Source organism: Psammomys obesus, unplaced genomic scaffold, assembly GCF_907164565.1.
Source record: "Psammomys obesus unplaced genomic scaffold, mPsaObe1.curated_primary_1811, whole genome shotgun sequence".
NCBI lineage: Eukaryota > Metazoa > Chordata > Mammalia > Rodentia > Muridae > Psammomys > Psammomys obesus.
In genome coordinates, this window is record NW_026585894.1 from 16851298 (window position 1) to 16873760 (window position 22463).

Below are 22463 nucleotides of genomic sequence, written 5' to 3' on the forward strand. Positions count from 1 at the left end.
AAGTTCTCTTTTTTTGTTGGGTCTTTGTGTGGTTTAGGTATCAGGGTGACTGTTGCTTCATAGAATGAGTTTGGTAATGTACCTTCTGTTTCTATTTTGTGGAATAGTTTGAGGAGAATTGGTGTGAGCACTTCTTTGAAGGTCTGGTAGAATTCCGTGCTGAAACCATCTGGCCCAGGGCTTTTTTTTGGAGGGGAGACTGTGAATGACTGCTTCAATTTCCTTGGGGGATATAGGGCTGTTCAGTCTTTCTACCTGATCTTGACTTAATGTTGGAAGATGGAATCTATCAAGAAAATTGTCCATTTCATGTAGGTTTTCAAATTTTGTCGCATATAGGCTTTTGTAGTATAATCTAATGATTGTTTGAATTTCCTCAGTGTCTGTAGTTATGTCCCCCTTTTCATCTCTGATTTTGTTGATTTGGATAGATTCTCTCTGCGTTTTAGTTAGTTTGGCTAAGGGTTTGTCTATCTTGTTGATTTTCTCAAAGAACCAGCTTTTTGTTTCATTGATTCTTTGAATAGTTTTATTTGTTTCTAATTGATTGATTTCATCCCTGAGTTTGATTATTTCCAGCTGTCTGCTCTTCTTGGGTGTATCTGCTTCTTTTTTTTTCTAGGGTTTTCAGTTGGGCCATTAAGTTGTTCGTACGTGCTGTTACGAATTTCTTCTTGCAGGCACTTAGTGCTATAAATTTTCCCCTGCTTTCAATGTGTCCCATAAATTTGGGTATGTTGTGCCTTCATTTTCATTGAATTCTAGGAAGTCTTTAATTTCTTTCTTTATTTCTTCCTTAACCCAGCTGTCATTGAGCAACAAGTTGTTCAGTTTCCATGTGCGTGTAGGCTGTTTGTTATTTCCGTTGTTGTTGAGGTCCAGCTTAAGTCCATGGTGGTCAGATAGAATACAAGGGATTATTTCAATCTTTTTGTATATGTTGAGGCTTGCTTTATGACCAACTATATGGTCTATTTTGGAGAAGGTTCCATGCAGTGCTGAAAAGAAGGTATACCCTTTTGAGTTTGGATGAAAAGATCTGTAGACTTCTATTAGGTCCATTTGATTTAGGGTCTCTGTAAGTGTTTTTATTTCCCTTTTTGTTTTCTGTCTAGTTGATCTGTCCCTTGGTGAGAGTGGAGTGTTGAAGTCTCCCACTATTAGGATATTATGTTCAATGTGTGATTTAAGCTTTAATATTGTTTCATTTACGAATGTAGGTGCTCTTGTATTTGGGACATAGATATTCAAAATTGTGATGTCCTCTTGGTGGATTTTTCCTTTAATGAGAATATAGTGGCCGTCCTTATCTTTTTTGATTAACTTGGGTTGAAAGTCTATTTTATTAGATATTAGCATGGCTACTCCTGCTTGTTTTCTGGAACCATTTGCTTGAAAGACATTTTTCCAGCCCTTTACTCTGAGTTAGTGTTTATCTTTGTTGCATAGGTGTGTTTCTTGGATGCAACAGAATGATGGATCCTGTTTCCACAACCATTCTGTTAGTCTGTGTCTTTTAATTGGGGAGTTGAGTCCATTGATGTTGATAGAAACTAGTGACCAACAATTGTCACTTACTTTAGATGTGGTGTTGGTGGTGTCACTGAGTTTCATTGCTTGTCTTCTTTTGGTTTTTTTGTTGTGTAGTTATCTAATTCCTCTGTTTCCTTCGATGTAGTTTTTTTTCTTTGGTTTGGAGTTTCCCTTCTAGTAACTTCTGTAGAGCTGAGTTACTATGTAGATATTGTTTAAATTTGGTTTTGTCTTGGAATATTTTGAATTCTCCGTCTATGTTGATTGAAAATTTTGCTAGGTATAGTAGTCTGGGTTGGAATCTGTGGTCCCTTAAGGACTGTATGATTTCTGTCCAGGCCCTTCTGGCTTTCATAGTTTCTGTTGAGAAATCTGGTGTGATTCTGATAGGTCTACCTTCATATGTTACTTGGTCTTTTTCCCTTGCTGCTTTCAGAATTTTTTCTTTGTTTTGTAAGTTCAGTGTTTTGACTATGATGTGACGTGAAGAATTTCTTTTTTGGTCTAGTCTACTTGGTGTTCTGTAGGCCTCTTGTATGTTTATGGACATCTCCTTCTTTAAGTTGGGAAAGTTTTCTTCTATAATTTTCTTGAAAATATTTTCCGGACCTTTGAGCCTGATGTCTTCTTTTTCTTCTACTCCCATTATTCTTAGGTTTTGTCTTTTCATGGTGTCCTTGATTTCTTGGATGTTTTGTGTTTGGAACTTTTCTGATTTTATTTTTTCTTTGAGAGACGTATCAATTTCCGCAAGTGTATCTTCAGCTCCTGAGATTCTTTCTTCCATCTCTTGTATTCTGTTGGTAATGCTTACCTTTGTAGTTCCTGATCTTTTCTGTATGTTCTCCAGCTCCTGGTTTTCTCTCTTTGTGTTTTCTTTATTGATTCTAATTCTGTTTTCATGTCTTGCACCATTTCCTTCATCTGTTTGAATGTGGAGTCCCACTTTTCAATGATAGCTTCTATTTTTTTGTCCGTTTCCTCTGTGTGTATCACTAATTGTGCCTCTACTTCTTTGGCTATAATTGCCTGTATTTCTATGAGAGCTTTGTTTATTTCTTCTTCATTTGTGTGGACATGTCTTTGAGAGCTTTGTGCATTTCTTCTCTGTTTGCCTCAATTTTCGTGGTCATTTCTCTGAGAGCACGATTTGTTTCCTCTTCGTTAGTCTCGATTTCTTTGGCTATTTCTCTGAGGTTGTTCATTTCATCTTTATGGGCCTCTAATAGCTGGAGAAACATAGTTTTGAGGTCGTTTTCTTGTATATCTAGTGAATTGAAGTGTTCATTGTTTTGTGGGGTTGCTGGTGAGGTCATTATGTCCTGATTTTTGTTGTGAGTGTTCTTTTGTCTGCCTCTAGCCATGTGGTTATTTATAATCCTCACTGTTTGTTCCTCGAGATTGTAGTTTGGGCTATGATCCTCTCTTTCTGTTTTCTGGACTGTTTTTTTCCGGAAGATGAGAGAGGTTCACTGCTTTGGGAGTGTGCATTGTAGTTTTAGTTTTGCCTAAGTAAGGAATGTGACGCTGGTGCTATTCGCATGTGCTTTTAGCGGGCGCAGTGTACATGCACGGATTCTCTGACTATTGCAGTGGCCTGCAAGCCACTATTATGCAGTTCTGACTGAGATCCAGGGATTGTTTGTCTGGATTACACTGGTGGACCCAGAAGGCAGAGGCTTCAATGTTGGGGTCGCTATCCCAAGAATCCCTATGATGCCCACACTAGGGGTGTGGGTGGCAGGGATCTCGTCTGGTTACTTTTGTGGAGAGGCCCTGGGTCTGGGGCAATCTCTCCCTAGAAGGCTCATTCACTCTCTTGCAGGACCAGTTGGAATGTACAGGGGTTCCCCTTGCTCACTACTCTCTGATTTGGTCCTGCTGCGGAAGTGCACGGGTAGGCTAACAGTCAGCTCTGTGACACTGTGGCTGCAGGACTCGGTGTCCACTTTTCTTGTGTGCTGCCTCTTTGTCCTTTCCCTCTGCCAGGAGGGGTTATGTTGACTGGTCCCTGGGTGGTTCGGGAAAGAGTTAGGATGAGTGTACTCAATCCTAGATCCCGGGCCTAGATCTCTCTGCCAGAAGCAGCCTGGCGGTAGAATCTATGTTTGCTGATCCCAAGAGTGTACCGGGAAGGGTTGAGTGTCCTCAGATCCAGAGCTTGGGTTTCTCTGCTAGGGGCCGCTGGGTGAGCTGGAGAGAGGGTGCTGTGTCCTTGGCAGGCTGCTTCTCTATCCTTCCCCTCTGCTAGGGCAAGCTTATGGAGGTGCTCTCAGGGGAGTGCCAGCCGGGGTTGGGGCTTCTCAGTCGGATCCTGAGCCAGTGTTTCTCTGCCAGGGGTCGGGGGGCGGGGGCGCGCCGGTGATAGAACTTGGTGCTAGACCTTATTGCGCTGGATCCAGGAGAATCTCAGGACATGTAGAATGACCACAGTCCCAGATCCCGAGCTGTAGTTTGTTTGCTAGGAGCAGCCGGCAGTACTGGAGTTCCGGCATTGTAAAGCCGCTGTGGGCCTCTTTATCCTTCTGCTCTGCCGTGGCAGGGTTTTGGAGGCGTTTGGGGGAGTGCCCGAAAGGATTGGGTTTTCTCAGCCCCGATCTCGTGTTGGGATACAGACAATGTGGTCTGTGGCAGATTCTGCTGGCCGCCTTTTGCCTCTTCCCAAGAGGGAGTAGGGATTTTGAGCTGGGCGCACAGCTGCTCTCTGTCCCTGGCGGGAGCTCAGTTGTGATGGTGGCAGGTACCCGCGGTCAGCGAGACCTTCCAGGGAAAGACTGGGTGACCCATGATCAGTCTTGCAACTTTCCTTCCCAGTGGGGTTTTTTTGCGACTGGGACTCTCAGTCTCAGGCACCCTTGTGCCCACCGATCATCCTGGGAAAGTGATCGGGACACGCAGGTTTGAGGCACCAGCCAGGAGACCCAAAGCCCGCTTAGCCGGGTTCTCTTCCGGGTTCTGGCTGGGCAGCCGAGAGTGGACCCGACTGATTCCCACGCCGTGGGAGCCTCCCCTCACCTGGGAAACACGATAGCTGTAGTTTTAGGGCCCAGAGTTCAGTCTCCTGGTCGCTGCAGGGAGTGTGTTGTCCCGCTTCTCAGACAAGGTGTTCTGCCGGTGCCGCCATCTTGGCCCTCCTTAGGCAGACAATTTACTCTCAAGGTTTAAGACCTAGACAAACGATATGCAGAGAAAAATATGGAACAGAGATTGAGGAAATGTCCAACAAATTCCTGGCCCTCATTCGATGGGAGAAAGCCAACCCCTGACACTATTAATAATATTCTGCTATGTTCATAACAGGATCCTAGCATAGCTATCCTCTGAGAGGCTCCTTCTAGCTTCAGATGGAAACAGATGGTGACACTCATAGGTAAACTTTGGGCAGAGCACAGGGAGTATTGTGGAAGTGTTGAAGGAAGGGTAGAAGGGCCTGGAGTTGATAGCTCCACAAGATGAAAAACAGAAGCAACTAACTTGGGTTCAGAGGGGCTTATGGAGATTGATGCACCAACCAAGAACCACACGTAGACTGACCCTAGGCCAGCTACACACTTGGAGCAGATGGGAAACTCATGCTTCATTTGTGTTCCCTAGTAAGGGGAATGGGGGCTGTCTCTGACATCTACTCTGTTTCCTGCTTTTTGATAACCTCCCCTTGGTGGGACTGCCTCACCAGGCCACAAAGAAAGAGAACATGTTCAGATCTGATGTGACTTGATGAACTGGAGTTGGATGGTGTGGAGGGTCTACTATGAGGAACAGTGGAGGAGGGAAGGTGAAAGAGGGAGCAAGGTGGGACTGGGAGGAGAAGGAGGAGGGGTTACAATCAGAACGTAAAGTAAATAAATGAATATATAAAATTAGAAAAAGAGCAAGACAAAGCAAGGCAACATAGTACAGTCTCTATATTGGAGCACAGGTTGAACCAAATCAACTGGGAATTTCATGCCAACACAGAAGAACAGACCAGTCATCAAAAAAGTGTCATCCTATGCAGAACCAATAATCCATTTAAACACTTGCAGTTGGGATGTTTGAGGGGACATTGGTCTTAGACTTTCCCATCCAGTACAAACTGGAATAGCACTACTCCCCACAGGAAGATAGAAAACATCAATCTCATCTTTCTCCCACTGTCTTCTTGCTTCTTACAGAAAATTTTCCAAGTGCCCCTTTCTTTGTGGCTGCAAGCACCCTTCAGCCCTCTCTGCCTATGCTGAACAACTCCCCACCCTCAGCAGGAAGGGTGTGCAACTTCTCCAGGGTCTCCACTCTGGTGGGAGTTCAGCATGGCACATGCCATCAGCCTCCAATACTTTTCTCCAGCTTTTCATGGGCAGTATCTACCTTTACCAACATCCTGGCACAACCATGCTGACAGTGTTGATTGACCAGAGCCTAATGACCATCCCAGCATTTTGCTATTCAACTTCTCTCAAGTAGGATCTCACAGGAAGCACACATGGGAGGGCATCTGTGCTCCAGGATTTCCCTATGACTATCATTTACCAGGACACCACAATAACCTCACTGTCTGTTATAGCTGAGTATGATAGCATTTTAGAGCCCAATGCCATAGTCCTTTTCTATCCAACACTGCCTACTAACTTTCTCCATGCCACAACACCAAAGGTGCTAAATCAAAGATACAGCCTGGCACCTTCTGACCAGGAGGGCAGCCAGGGCTATTACTATGGCCACAACAACCTGGGCCCTCTGATGCTTGGAGAATTCAGGCAAGGCCTACATGCCTACAGCTCCCTCTCCTACCCTGGGAGTCAGGCATCTGCTCTGCAACCATAGATGGGCATAATTCTACAGGATATTCAGCCAACGAATGTCCAAACCTTACCTTCCACCTCTGCCTTCTCTTATTCCACATCTGCCCAAGCAATGCCAAGCGCCAGTATTCAAGGTGAGTAAAGAACCAGGAGGGGAAGGAGTGGGTTCAGCACTCCCAGGAGACTCAGATCTATCTTTAAGTAGTAGACACTCCTCACAGAGAGAGAGAATGTGAGTCCTGGGAGGTTATTCCAGCTCTGGCTTCCCATCCCCGTCATCAGACTCTATAATAAGAGAGAATGCAGAGCCATAGTATGTGGCATCCATCCTGCATCAAGTGATGACCACAGAGCATACCATAGTCACACGTGTCACTATCAAAGTGAATCAATCCATGCACCAACAAATTGCAATCATCTCTTTCCTCATCTATTGCTTTGGGCTAAGAAAATACTGAGGAATTGTTTGTTTGTTTGTTTGTTTGTTTTTGTTCTGTTTTGTTTTGGTAACAGTAGATTTTCCAGGAGTTGAAATCCTTCAGAGCAGTACAGCGGAAATATTTCATGGAGGAAGTACTCCTCTGAGATTCCAAGCTCTTTTCATGGCATTCTCTTATACCTAAAATTGTAAAGAGATGTTAGATGGAGCCCAGGTACCATTGCTAAGTTGGCCAAAGTAGCCGCTTTTGTTTCCTTTGCTGTGGTACTTCAGAGGTAATCTATGACAAAGATTATAAGCTCATGAAGACACATTCTCAAATACTGAGTCACACCCAAACTCAAAGATTTTAACTTCTTAAGTCACTTTTCACATCACTTATAATAAGTTTGTGAAACATGGGGCTGGAGGAAAGCATCGGTTGTTGAAATGCTTGCCTCACAGCAGTGCCCAAATGGGTTTGGACGCAGAAACCCACATAAAACAACAGGCTTCTGGTAGCATCTGAGTAATGACATAAAATTAAAAAAATGGCAGTCAGGTAAGTTGCAGAATATTATGGACCAGACAACATGCCAAATAGCAAAGTTCCAAGGAAATAAGAGTCACGGTATCAAAGACACAGGTGAAGGCAATTGAGGAGCACACATCAAGGGAATTCTGTAACCTACCCACTGTGGCTATGCACACACCAACAAACACAAAGGAGAACTAAATCGTGAGAAGACATGACATAGCCACTAGGAAAGGATCAGTCCCTAACTGTCTGTGGAAAAAGGTGCTATCATTGCTGCTCAAGCATCACTCATAGGAATGCCTTCCACACAGCTGCAAGAGCCTGAGTACTGTGGTGGTATGAAAGGGGGAATGGGTCTCTCACTGACCAGGCACTGACTTCTTTCTTGACTCCTTTTCAGTGGTGGAAATAGAGGCATCCCTGGGATTGCCACCATCAGGCCAGACACTCTTTCTGTTGAAGACTCCTGGATTATGCAACACCTGCAACCAGGTTACTGAAATGAGGATATCATCTGTTGATGGGGATAGGTCCTTAACAGCCCCTACCTTAGCCTTGCCTCCAGCTCCAAGCTGAAGAATAAGTCTAGAACAAGCAGATATTAGAAACTTGGATGGGACTAAAGCTCAGCTTTCAATGCCCCTGAATGCCTATGAGGGAACAAAAGAAACCCAAGACACATCAACCCTCCCTTTAGCACACCCTGACATGCAGCAGCCTCTACACTGCACTGATGCTGGAAGCCTAAGACAGGAGCCTGTTTCTGACAATGCCAGCATGGGACGCAGCAGCCTTGGTCTGGCGCAGCAAGGGACACTGGAAAGTTTGATGATGTCCACCATCTATGTTGCACACATCAATACACCGGTGGCAGACATTCACTTTCCACAACTATTCAACTCCCTCACAGACCTAGAACAATCTCAAGATGCTGCAGCAACCAAAAATTAAACCTCCACAGTTATCCAGAGGTATCTGGTCCAGGACATCTCCAGAGTTTATAGTAGACCATCTGACCAGGTGGAAAAGAAAGACCATGAAGCCCCTGAGCTGCTAGGTGGAGCTTCTGAGGCCAAAATCCAGTTCAGGGACCTGGTGGTGGGAGAGGGGTTTGTGGGCAGGGCTAAAGTCTTTGACTGGGATAGTGACAACATGGCCAAGCACTTGGAGGGCAAAGCTCATAATGCTGCCCCAAGGCCCAGCAGAGGTAGAGGACAGGAGCAAGGTAATACCAAGTCGAGCAGAGAAAACAACTCCAAGAAAACAAAGGATCCTAAGCACTCAAGGAGTAGCTTCAAGTCAGAAGAGCAGTCCACCATGCCCAAGACCAAGAAGAGGAATCCACAGCTTTAGAATGCCTCGACTCTACCTGGGTATGCACATGCTGGAGTCCATGCAAGTTTTTCACCAACTGGAGAAAAAGCCTGAGAAGAAAACTAGCATATGCTTCTCCAGGGTTCTGGGATTTTCCAGCAGCAAGAAAGATCTCAAGCCAGGCCCGTCCACCACAGCACTGCTGGATATGCCACATGAGGGCCAGAGCCCTGAAAAAACCCTGGAAAACCTGCAGAGAGCAGAAAGCAATGCTCACAAGGAGTGTCCAACCTCATTCCAGTATGAGCTGCCTGCAACTGGGAAGGTCAAGTTAATACCTCTGACTTTCCTAACACTAGACAAGCCTTAAGCCAGACCTGCTTTTAGAAGTCCTCTCTCACAGGCTTCACAGAGGGCCACTGCAGGTGACCCTGCAGGGCCTCATTCACACCCAGGTCAGCCTACCCATGTCGGGCCATCACAATCACCTCCTGCCAGGACATCTTTGATGGCCTCTGCTAAGCCACCTCTGCCAAATCCAGCAGTGGCCCAGGACATAATGTAGCACTGTGCCTCTGGCAGCTACCTTAAGGCCTTTACCCTACAGAGCATCATTCCATACTTTATTCCAGAGGGAGCTTGTTTCTTCTGCCAGGAACAAGTTGCCATCACCTCAAATACCTCAAACCCCAAAATCTGCTGCAAGACTTTAGCCACCAACAACTTCCGAGGGAGGAAAGTTAACATTTCTAGGGACAGTTATTTCATAACCTATCACTAAAGAGTAGAACCCATAGAGGGAGATCATGAAGAGAAGGGCCCTGCAAAAGCGAGAGAATGCTGCAAGTGCTCCTCCACTGGCAAACTAAAGCATTTCGTTCCGAGGGAAAGGGATATGAAAATTTCTGAATATTATGGGTATGCAATGTAAGAGTAGGCCATATCTTTGTAACAAATAGATTTTCAGCATGGACCAGGATAAATAAAGACATCATTAAAGATGTATACATAGAATATATATTTAATATTTTTTATTTTTTATATTAATTACAGTTTACTCACTTTGTATACCAGCTGTAGCCCCCTCCCTCATTCCCTCTCAATCCCACCCTCCCTCTTCCATCTCCTCCCAAGCCCCTCTCCAAGTCCACTGATAAGGGAGGTCCTCCTCCCCTTCCATCTGACCCTAGCTTATCGGGTCTAATCAGGACTGGCTGCATTGTCCTCCTCTGTGGCCAGGCAAGGCTGCTCTCCCCTCATGGGGAGGTGGTCAAAGAGCCATACACTGAGTTCATGTCAGAGACAGTCCCTGATCCCCTTACTAGGGTACCCACTTGGAGACTGAGTTGCCATGGGCTACATCTGAGCAGGGGTTCTAGGTTATATCCATGCATGGTCCTAGGGTGGAATATCAGTCTCAGAAAAGACCCCTATGCCCAGATATGTTGATACTGTTGCTCTTGTGGAGCTCCTGTCCTCTCCAGGTCTTACTATCCCCCGCCCTTCTTTCAGAAGATTCCCTGCACTCTGCACAAAGTTTGGTTATGAGTCTCAGCATCTGCTTTGATACAAGGCTGGGTAGAGTCTTTCAGAGGCCGTTGTGGTAGGCTCCTGTCTTGTTTCCTATTTTTTCCTTCTTCCAATGTCCATCCTCTGTCTTTCTGGATGAAGATTGATCCTCTTACCCAGAGTCCTCCTTCTTGCTTAGCTTCTTTAGGTGTACAGATTTTTGTAGGTTTATCCTATATTATAGGTCTAGTATTCACTTATAAGTGAGTATATACTGTGTATGTCTTTCTGCTTCTGGGCAATCTTACGGTGATCTTTTCCCACCATTTGCCTGCAAATTTCATGATTTCCTTGTTTTTTAATTGCCAAGTAGTATTCCATTGTGTAAATGTACCACAATTTCTGTATCCATTCCTCCATTCAGGGACATCTGGGTTGTTTCCAGGTTCTGGCAATTACAAATAAAGCTGCTACAAACATGGTTGAGCAAATGTCCTTGTGCACTTGAGCATCTTTTGGATATATGCCTAGGTGTGGTATAGCTGGATCTTGAGGTAGCCCTATTCCTAATTGTCTGAGAAAGCCCCAGATTGGTTTCCAAAGTGGTTATACAAGTTTACATTCTGACCAGCAATGGAGGAGTGTTCCCTTTTCTCCACATCCTCTCCAGCATGTATTGTAACTTGAGTTTTTGATCTTAGGGAATCTGATGGGTGTAAGGTGAAATCAAAGAGTTGTTTTGATTTTCATCTCCCTGATGACTAAGGACGTTAAGCATTTATTTTAGTGTTTCTCTGCCATTCAATATTCCTCTACTGAGAATTCTCTGTTTAGCTCTTTACCCCATTTTTAATTAGATTACTTGCTTTGTTGTTTTTTACCCTCTTTAGTTCTTTATATATTCTGGATATTAGCCCTCTGTCAGATATCCTTTCCCAGTCCTTAGGATGTTGTTTTGTTCTGGCAACAATATCTTTTGCTTCACAGAAACTTTTCAGTTTCATGAGGTCCCATTTATTGATTGTTGATCTTAGAGCTTGTGGTGTTGGTGTTCAGGAAGTTGTCTCCTGTGCCAATGAGTTCTAGGCACTTCCCAGCTTTTTCTTCTAACTGATTTAGTGTGTCTGGTTTTATATTGAGATCTTTGATACACTTGGACTGTAGTTTTGTGAAGGGTGATAAATATAGATCTATTTGTACTTTTCTACATGTAGACATCTAGTTTGACCAGCACCATTTGTTGAAGATGCTATCTGTTTTTCCATATCTGTTTGGCTCTTTGTCAAAATCAAGTGTCCATAGGTATATGGGTTTATTTCTGGGTCTTCTATTTGAATCCATTGATCCTCCATTCTGTTATTTGCTAGTATCATGCAGTTTTTATTACTATTGCTCTATATAGTACAGCTTGAGATTAGGGATGGAGATACCCCCAGACGATCTATTGTACAGGATCGTTTGGATTGTTTTGAAAATTCTGTGGTTTCCGTTTTTCCATATGAAGTTGAGAGTTGTTCTTTCAAGCTCTGTAAAGAATTGTGTTGGTATTTTGATGGGAATTGCATTGAATCTGTAGATTGCTTTTGGCAGGATGTCCATTTTCACTATGTTAATCCTACTGATCCAAAAGCGTGGAAGATCTTTCCATTTCTGCTCTCTTCTTCAATTTCTTTCTTCAGAGACTTGAAGCTTTTTTCAATCAGGTCTTTCACTTGCTTGGTAGAGTCACACCAAGGTACTTTATGTTACTAGTGGCTATTGTGAAGGCTGTTGTTTCCCTAATTTCTTTCTTGGCCCTTTTGTCTTTGTTATACAGGAGGGCTTCTGATTTTTTTTTTTTTTTTGGAGTTAATTTTGTATCCAGCCACTTTGCTGAAGTTGTTAATCAGCTGAAGGAGTTCTTTGGTTGAATTTTTGGGGTCACTCATGTATGCTATCACATTATCTGCAAATAGTGATACTGTTATGTTGTAAGGAGCTGTTAAAATTTACTATTAACTATCTTTTTAGTAATGCTGCTGTTAATTCTAATCAGCTGTATAACCAAATCACCACACAGACACTGGGATTTAATTAACTTAGAACACAATGCTGGGCAATAGTTGTTCCATTCTAAATCTCCAAACCTTCAGATTTTCCACATTATACTTGCTTTTAGTGATATATTAGGTCCAGTCCGTCTCTCCACGTCGTTCCAAGATCTCCCCTCCTGCCTCTGTTCTCCCACCTCTCTCCTTCCTTTCTCTCCCACTTTTTCCTGTCCTTTGCCTCTTCCCCTCTCCTGCCTACTCCTTCCTCTCTATTGCTCAACATTGTGGCTGTTTGTTTTATTTTGTCATGTTTACAGAAATTTGAGAAAGGTGATGCTTAGAAAAAGTATCACAATGCAATGTCCCGATTGAAACCAGAGAGTAGGGAAGAGAAATCAGCATTTGAATGAACAAGGGTAGGTGTATACATTTCAAAAGAACATTATACCAACACTGTTACTTTTTCCTTTCCGATTTGTACCCTGTTGATCTCCTTTAGTTGTCTTATTGCTCTAGCTAGGACTTCAAATACTATGTGGAAGAGATATGGAGAGCGTGGGCAACCTTGCCTTGTCCCTGATTTCAGTGGGATTGCTTTAAGTTTCTCTCCGTTTAATTTGATGTTGGCTATAGGTTTGCTGTAGATTGTCTTTACTATGTTTATGTATGTGCCTTGTAGCCCTCATCTCTCCAAGACTTTAAACATGAATGGGTGTTAGAGTTTGTCAAATGCTTTTTTGACTTCTAAGGAGATGATCATGTGTTTTTTTTCTCCTTCAGATTGTTTATATGGTAGATTACATTGATGGATTTCCATATATTGAACCACCCCTGCACGTCTGGGATGAAGCTTACTTGGTCATGGTGGATGATATCTTTTATATGTTCTCGGATTCAGTTTGCTAGTATTTTATTGAGTATTTTTGCATCAATGTTCATAAGAGAGATAGGTCTGTAGTTCTCTTTTATTGTTGGGTCTTTGTGTAGTTTAGGTATCAAGGTGACTGTAGCTACATAGAATGAGTTTGGTAACATTCCTTCTGTTTCTATTTTGTGGAATAGTTTTGTAATGCCAGGTTCATGGGATCCTCAGATACCACCAGGAGGCTACTTGATGCAATAGCAAGAGAGCTTTATTATGAGAGCGATCGAACTCAGGGCCCAAGTCTCACTGACATAGCAGTAGAGAAGTGTGACTTGTGTCCCGAGCTCGATTACTCTCGTAATAAAGCTCTCTTGCTATTGCATTGAGTTGCTTTCTGGTGGTCTCTGAGGGTCCTGTGAACCTGGCATTGTATTTGGGGGCTCATCCTCAGGACTTCTAGGATGCCTCAGGACTTCTAGGACTCCCGACCCGGAGAGCTTAATCCCGCGGGTAAATGTCTTCTATGCTGTCCATCTGCTTTAAGTGTTTGTTTGCCTTTATTCTCTGTTTGTCATGAAAAGCCTTGAGGTGCTTATGGGAGTGGCCAGATGTGGATATGACAGATATGTCAGGGTCCACGGCTGTGGGAGGGGCTTCAAAAAGTCATTTTTGGCCCCGTTAGTTTCTACCTCCTTGAAACTACTGGGATAGGGGAACCGGAGTGAGGATCCGTTTTGTCTCCTTGGAACTCCTGGGATAGGGGAACTGGAATGAGGATTAGTTTTGCCTCCTCGGAAATCCTGGGATAGGGGAACCAGAGTGAGGATCAGTTTTCATACTTTCTGGAACTTCTGTGGCAGAGAAGTCCGGGAAAAGCCAGGTTTTGGTTTTACTTGGTCTCTGTGTGTGATTAATTGTCTTTTTCTTTGTGTTGTGCCTGGAGTTACTTTTTTCATTTCTGTGATTAATTCTTTGTGGCTTTGCGTCTACTTGAGAGTGCTTGATTCTACTTTTGTTCAAAACTGTGGCAGTTTTTGTTTGATTTCAGTTTTGTCCTGGGATATTAGTCCAGGTATAGGCTGTGAGTTGTTGCTTTTAGTTTCATTTTTGTCTGAGATGGCAGGTTCTTTCTTGTGTATGTATGATTTACTATTTGTTGAAATTGTTCTCCTTACTTCTTTTGCGTTTTCCTGAATTCTCTTGATGAATAGACTGACTTAGGGTATGGGGCAGACTACTTCCAAACCTCTTGACTTAGTTCTTACTCATTTTGGAGAGGTTAAAGCTAGAGGTCATGGTCTTTCAGTTGATGTGAGGAAAGGAAAAATTATGACTTTCTGAAGCTCGGAATGGCCCACCTTCAGTGTGGGCTGGCCACCAGAAGGAACTTTCCCACCTTCCCACAGTCCTAGCAGTGGAAGATAGAGTCTTTCAGAAAGCATGTGGACACCCAGAACAGGTGCCATATATTGTAATTTGGAAGGACCTGGCGACTCATCCACCTCCATGGATTAAGCCCTTTCTGATCCCCACTAACAATTCTCCTTCCACAGGTTCTCTAGAACCAGAGGTCACTGCTCTAGTGACTGAGACCAAGAAAAAGGATCCCAAAGGTGCCCCTTCAACTCCCTCTGCTCCTCTTTACCCTGTTTTGCAGGATGGAACTCCAGAGGAGGTCATTTTTCCACCCCTCCATACAGGCCTCTTCCCACCTTCCAGCCTACTCCATTGGCATTGGCCCCTTCACCTTCTCCCATTTCTCAGCTGGCTCCTTCAGTGCCCGACACTTTAAGCAGGTCGGGACCACCATTTGGCCCGGTGCAGAGGACCCGGAGCCGCCGGGCAGCCTCTCCCTCTGGAGAAACAGAGGCAGATTCTACGGTCCTTCCCCTGCGGGCCAAAGGACCACCAGATGATAATGACAATCAACCTCACCATTATTCGCCTTTTGCCACATCGGATCTTTATAACTGGAGAACTCAGAATGCCAAGTTCTCTGACAACCCTAAAGATTTGATTGATCTCTTTGAAACTGTTCTTTTCACCCATCAGCCCACCTGGGACGATTGCCAGCAGCTTTTACAGGTTTTGTTTACCGCAGAGGAGCGGGGACATATTATTTCAGAGGTGCGCAAAAATGTCCCAGACACTACAGGAGTTCCAACTGCAGATCAAGCCCGTATTGATGATTACTTTTTCTACAGGAGGCCCAATTGAGATTACAACACTGCTGAAGGTAAGGAGCATCTCCTAGTCTACCATCAGACTCTGTTGGCAGCTCTCAAGGTGGTCACCAGACAGATGGCCCACTAATTTGGCCAAGGTATATGATGTCAGACAGGGAACAGATGAAAGTCCAGCTGCCTTCCTGGAAAGAATTAATGAAACCTTTCGCAGATATACACATGTAGATCCAGAAAAACCTGAACATACAGGTACAGTTGCTTTGGCTTTCATTAACCAGTCCACTCCAGGCATAAAAAAGAAATTACAGAAACAGGAAAGAATAGGACAGATGACATTGCAAGATTTAGTCCAGGTAGCTGAGAAAGTGTACAATAACAGGGACAGTTCTGAGAAAAAGCAGTTGAAGACAAGAAAGACTTTGAATTGGGATCTGGCAAGGGTCCTTTTGGCCAACAATGTTTTGGATGCCAGAGAAAGGAAAGGCCAACTTCAGCAGATAACCCGGGATAAAGGCCCGGAGGGGCGAAGCAGACTGCTACTGGGTAAAAACCAGTGCACATACTGCAAGGAGGAAGGTCATTGGTTCAGAAATTGTCCCCCAAAAGGGACCCAGGTCTGAGACTAAGGTCCTGGCTCTGGAGGACCAGCATTTGTGTTGAAGGTAAGTCAGAATGTAGCTAAGTTTTTTGGGGCAGATTGGAAATTGCATTGTGCATATAGCCCCCAAAGTTCAGGAGAGGTAGAGAGGATGAACAGAACATTAAAAGTGACCTTAACAAAATTGACCTTGGAGACTGGTGCTGACTGGGTGACGCTCCTCTCCTTTGCCCTTTATAGGGTTAGGAATTCCCCTTACCAGCTAGGTTTAACTCCCTTTGAGATTATATATGGGGTGCCAGCCCCTGTAGTATCCAACCTTAAGACTGATGCTATTGCTGAAGTGGATAAAACAGGTTTTGAGAAATATTTAAGGATCCTGTGCAAGCAGACAGCTCTTAAAGGGGCAAGAGCAGCTTCTCAGGTAAAAAAGCTGCCTCTATGGCCATAAAAATTGGATTCAACAGATAGCAAGATGTTCCTCCCTTGAAATTACAGCTACAGTAACCAATTGGTTTCCCATAGTAAGGGGAACAAGGACTATTTCTAACAGGAACTCAATGGCTGGCTCTTTGACCTCCACCCCCCAAGGGAGGAGGAGTCCTGTTAGGCCACAGAGAAGGACTTTGCATTCAGTCCTGAAGATACCTGATAAAACAGGGTCAGATGAAAGGGGAGGAGGTCCTCCCCTATCAGTGGACTTGGAAAGGGGCAGGGAGGAGATGAGGGAGGGACAGTGGGATTGGGAGGGAATGAGGGAGCAAGATACAGCTGGGATACAGAGTTAACAAAATGTAACTAATAAGAAAAATAAAAAAATAAAAAAAGAAATTACAGCTAAAGGGAATAAAATGAGTTTTATAGTTTTGTTCATTTTGAATATATAAGTTTATTATGTTCTATATATTTTGATGTCTGATTATTGATTATTAAATGTATTAAGACTTTACATAGTTTTTGTCCTGTTTTAAAAACCAGGTTTATAAAAATAAGGTTTGAAATTCTGTTTATATAAAATATTAAAACTGCATCTCCATGTGTTTGTATACAGGAACTTCTCTTGCCGGCAGCCAGCATTAAAATAATACACTTGGTATTGATTTTAAAAGTACTGAATTGTTTGCATTGATAAAAAAATTTGGTTTTGACCTTTAAAATTATGGGTATAATTTATGACTTCATTCCTTAAAAGGATACCTTATTTTGATATTGCAAAAAGGTTTAAAAATTATGTTTAAAGCTATGAAATATTTTAAAGTTTATTAGGCATTTTAGACAATGACCTGGGCAGTCTAACAGGGAACTTTGGACAGTTTCTCAATCCTTTGGGGGAGGACAAAAGACTTTGATATTTATTTTGTTAATTTTACCAAATGAAACTAAGCCATACTGTTTGAGTCAATTAAGAAAGTGCAGTTTTTATAATATATTATGTCAAAATGAGAAGGTATAAACTATTTACTTTGTTTTTTTTTCCTTTTTACACCTGCAAGCATGATTTGAGAAAGAGCTGTAAGATATGTTGCTCTTCATTTAAAAGGCTGGTGTTTCTTCAATGCAAAATGTTTTCTTATGCTCTTTAGCCCACGTTTATACAGGGTTATATTCAAGTCACTTTTAATTATAATAAAAATATATGCCTGGTTGCCAGTTCCTATATAAATTATTTAATGCTGTTTCTTTCTAGCTGACAGGTTTGAAATGGCCAGAATTGTCCATCTTTTCTAAGGTTGCCAGTTGTGTTTAGTTATCCGTTTAGTGCTAAATGAAACTTTTGTCTTTTATGTTTTTGCTGTTCAGTCTCAATGCAATATGATAGGATGAACAAGATTTGCTGGCCCTTCTATGTATTGTATCTGATTGAAAGGTTTGCTTTGATTTTATTTCAGAAAGGTATTTGAAGCTATGCTAATGATTGCAATTAGGTATAAGAATGGATTTTGTCTGGTCTTTTGTTTATGTTTTTAAAATTAAGCCTAGGACGGATAATTATAAGGTTGGCCTACATAGATCTACTTGAGATAAATATGGGTTTAAAACATTTATTTAAGGACTATGCCAGAATTAGAGATTATGACATTCTATTTCATAAGATACAATTTAAAATAGATAATTAAAAGAGAGATGAAAAATAATTCAGATATGCTGGTCCTCAAGCTTGTCAGAGATCTGATGGATATGGCATTTTACCATGTGTAAGCTTATTATGACAGAGAGTTCCCAAATCCTGGCAGTAGCTCTCCCAAGGTCTCCAAGAAGATTTGGGCACAATGCGACTCTGGATTATGGTATGCTAACCACTGGGCAAGACTACCCCAGCTGGCCCACTGCTAGGGCCCAGTCTAAACTGTGGACAAAACTGTGAACACCTGGAGAGTCAATGTTTCACATTGCTAAGTGCTGGGAGCCAAAGCTATTTACTGAAGCCAAAGCCAAATAGTGAGCAAAGGTCATTTAGTGGAAACCTAAAGCTATTTAGTGAAAGAGTTACCTAGGACCCTAAGTCATGGGTGATAGATTGTGAGGACATCCGTCTGTTAGTTTTAAAGCATCCGTGAGATATCTTAAGAAAACATCCTTGTGGTATCTTGCAGGTGCAATATTCAACCCATGAAAGCACTCTTCCTATTTCCTGCAGCAGTAATTTAACCTTCCCCCTTTCCTGCCTTCTTCCTATATAAGTTGGGTAAAAATTTCTAATAAATGAGGCTTTGCTCAGACAAACAGACTTGGCTTCATTCCTTGAGTCTCTTGTTCTACCTCATGCCTTCCACCCCCCTCTTTAGGAACCCATTGAAGTTCTGCAGGTTGGGACAGCTAAGGGTGAGGTGAGGCCATTCTCTCATTTCTTTCTCCACAGAAACAGTCTCTCATCTTCTGTACCTGGTTGCTGGACTGCCCTGCTCATGATGCCATAAGACCACAGGAGCCAGGGACAGCTGCCTAGAGTGATGGACTGACTAGCTGTCACTGTCATTTTGATTGGTACATATTTATCCTTTTCAGGTCTCTGATTATGCTAAGCTAATGGTAGCCTTGCAGCTAAAGAGCAGATAGTTAGATCCATTGTTAGTTTATTGGTTAATTTATTAATTAGTTAAAATTATCAGGTACTAGGTCTTCTAATTGAAAAAAGCAGGCAAGTTTGCCTTGCCTACAGGCTTCATGTTAATTATCTATGTCTTATGATGAATAGCTGGATAGAAAGATAATGAAATTTATATAGGGTTTGAGGATATAGAAATTAAGGTTATGAAAATCTAAAAATGTTGTTTGGTCTGGAAAATGTTTCAGGGTTGATAAATGCAAGAAAGATTGGAGGGTATAAGTAGGTGTTTTAAGGTATATGAATGTGAATTGTAATGGTACAGAAAAATGATTTGAGGCATATTAAAAATGGGAGACATTTTAGATTTCTCTCCTTTCTCTGTTATTGTTGTGCTTATGTTGTTATAAGATTTCAGAAGTCCAGAGTTTTGACATTGGCCAATAGAGTTTTGATAAGTTGATGAAACACTGATTGCTTATTACCCAGTAACAAGCTTGAGATTTTAATTGCCTTTTGGTTGTCTTCTGGAGATAGATTATGATATTTTTAATATTTGCCATTTTTGAGTTAGACTTTGATATAGGAGTTAGAAATATTTTAAATCTATTTTTTTTTCTAGTTGCTTTGTTAAGGGAAGTCCAAGCATCCAGAGTTAAGCACTAAAGCCATTGACGTATTTCCACCTAACTTTGCAATGTAATATGGAGATGGGGATTAAAAGTAAATGCTAAGAAGAACTGACAAAAAGTAGCCAAGCTCCTTTGGTGGCTGATTACCAACAACAGGGCCCCAGTTAAAATGTTAGAGTTTCAGACCATGGACACATTTAAATTGTTTATAAAAGTTACAAAACAAACAGCCAAGAAAAATTGATACTCATTCCGTTTGATGTAATTTTACTGGTTACTCTCAGAATGTTGTGTTGTAAATTAAAAATTCATATAAGTTTCAGGGATCCAAAAAGTCATGAGACCTGAATCTGACATAGCTTAAACAGACCCCAAATGAGGTTTTCCCTGGTCTTGGGATTCCTCATTTTTCCCATTTATTAGACAAATTTTAATTTCTGTTTCTAGTTTAAATTTGTCTCAGCAGATTTTCACCTGGTTGAGACTGCAAGTTGAGATCTGAACTTCCTGGAACCTGACATGATTGCTCACTGCCTCCCCAGATGGACCACCTAACCAGATGGTTCAGAGGACTGCCCCATTGCCCAGCCTTTGGCTGGCATTTCAGCCTTCCTAGCCTGTGATGTCAAAGGTCCTATTGTCAGAGCTGAAGCAATTTCAGAAGACAAGACCACTGGCCCAAAACCCCACCTATAGGCTGAAATGTTAGGTCAAAGGGGGCTCCTTGACATTAGCTATTATTTTGGAGACCTGCTTAGCTGGAGATATATTTGGCAAAGACTAGGAACTATACAGTTAATGATAATGAGAACCCAGTACTGCCAGCTTGGAGATGACCTTGAAGTGTAAGAGCCCAAAATTGGCCTTTTCAGGTACATGGAAAGGGGGAAATGAAGAGTTTAAGTTAGCCTGGGTATAGTTAGCCTGATCAAAAAGCCATCTTGACTGGGAGCTGAATTCAGGTACCAGGAAATATCACAGAATGTACACTTGGCATAGAACAAAGTTAACTCTCCTAGCAACAGCCTCCAGGAAATAATACAGAATAAATGCTTCATGGAAAATAGAGACAATCTGCCTGGTCATAATCAATGAGAATCGTTTGGGAATCGGGTGGGATAATTCTCCCCAATGTTTCAGATGTGGTTTAGAAAAATAGCCATTGTGATTATATGCCTTAGCCATTGTGATTGTGTGCCTCAGAAACGGTCACCCCGCCCTGCTAAACTTCATCCAATTCTGTAATGCCAAGCCTTGTGCCCCCTGCTTGCTGCCATGGAAACCCCCTGCTCACAGACTTTCCCTTTAAAAATCCTGTTCACTCAGAGCTCGGGGTCCCACTTCTCTACTGCTGCATCAGTGAGACTTGGGTCCCGAGTTCGATCGCTCTCGTAATAAAGCTCTCTTGCAATTGCATAGAGTGGTCTCCTGGTGGTCTCTGAGGGTCCCGAGAACCTGGCATTACAGTTTCAAGAGAATTGGAATTAGCTCTTCTTTGAAGGTCTGGTAGAATTCTGCTCTGAAATTGTCTGACCTTGGGCTTTTTTGGAAGGGAGACTTCTGATGACTGCTTCCATTTCCTTAGGGGATATAGGACTATTTAATCTATTTACCTGATTTTGATTCAATTTTGGTAGATGGAATCTTTCCAGGAAATTGTCCACTTCATTTAGATTTTCAAATTTTGTGGCACATGGGTTTTTGTAGTAAGACCTAATGATTGTTTGGATTTACTCAGTGTCTGTCATTATGTCTCCCTTTTCATTTCTGATTTTGCTGATTTGGATAGTTTCTCTCTGCCTTTTAGTTAGTTTGGCTAAGTGTTTGTCTATCTTGTTGATTTTCTCAAAGAACCAGCTCTTGGTCTCATTGATTATTTAAATTGTTTTCTTTGTTTCTAATTCATTGATTTCAGCCCTGAGTTGGATTATTTCCAGCTGTCTGCTCCTCTTGGGTGTGTCTTCCCTGCCCGGGGCTTTTATTTGCGCTGTTAGGTTGTCCTTATGCTCCAACATCTATCTGGAGGCACTTAGTGTTATGAACGTTCCTTTTAGCACTGCTTTCATTGTGTCCCATAGGTTTGGGTAAGTTGTGCCTTCATTTTCATTGAATTTTAGGAAGTCTCTAATTTCTTTTTTCATTTCTTCCTTGACCAAGCTGTCATTGAGTAGAGACTTGATTAGTTTCCACATGTATGTGGGCTTTTTACTATTTCTGTTGTTGAGGTAGGTCCAGTTTTAGGCCATGGTGGTCTGATAGGATACAAGGGATTATTTTGATCTTCTTGTATCTGTTGAGGCTTCCTTTGTGCCTGACTATATGGTCAATTTTTACATTATGTGAGGTGCTGATAAGAAGGTATACTCTTTTGAATTTAGGTAAAAAGTTCTATAGACATCTATTGGGTACATTTGATTTAGGAGCTCTGTAAGTGTCATTACTTCCCTATTTAGCTTCTGTCTAGATGATCTTTCCCTTGGTGAGAGTGGAGTGTTGAAGTCTCCCACTATTAATGTGTTGGGATCAATGTGTGATTTCAACTTTAATAATGTTTCATTTACAAATGCAGGTACTCTTGTATTTGGGGCATAGATGTTCAGGATTATGATGTCCTCCTGGTGGATTTTTCCTTTGATGAGAATGAAGTGCCCTTCCTCATCTTTTTTTTTTTTTATTAATTTTGGTTGAAAGTCTATTTTATTAGAAATTAGGATAGCTTCGTCAGCTTGATTTCTGTGTCTGTTTGGAAAACATTTTTCCAGCCCTTTACTCTGAGAGAGTGTTTATCTTTGTTGCAGAGGTGTGTTTCTTGAAAGCAGCAGAATGTTGGATTCTGTTTCCGCAACCATTTTGTTAGTCTCTGTCTTTTTTATTGGGAAGTTGAGTCCATTGATGTTAAAAGATAATAGTGACCAGTAAATGTTATTTCCTTATATTGTGGAGTTGGTGGTGTTACTCTGTTTCTATGCTTGTTTCCTTTTAATTTTTTTGTTGGGAAGTTATCAATATCTTG

At 42.2% G+C, this 22463-nt stretch overlaps 1 pseudogene; it reads left to right on the top strand.

The window, feature by feature from the left end:
- LOC129670946 (uncharacterized protein C2orf78 homolog) overlaps positions 1-9515 on the top strand; it is a 55006-nt pseudogene extending 45491 nt beyond the window's left edge.
- Positions 9516-22463: the final 12948 nt, after the last annotated feature.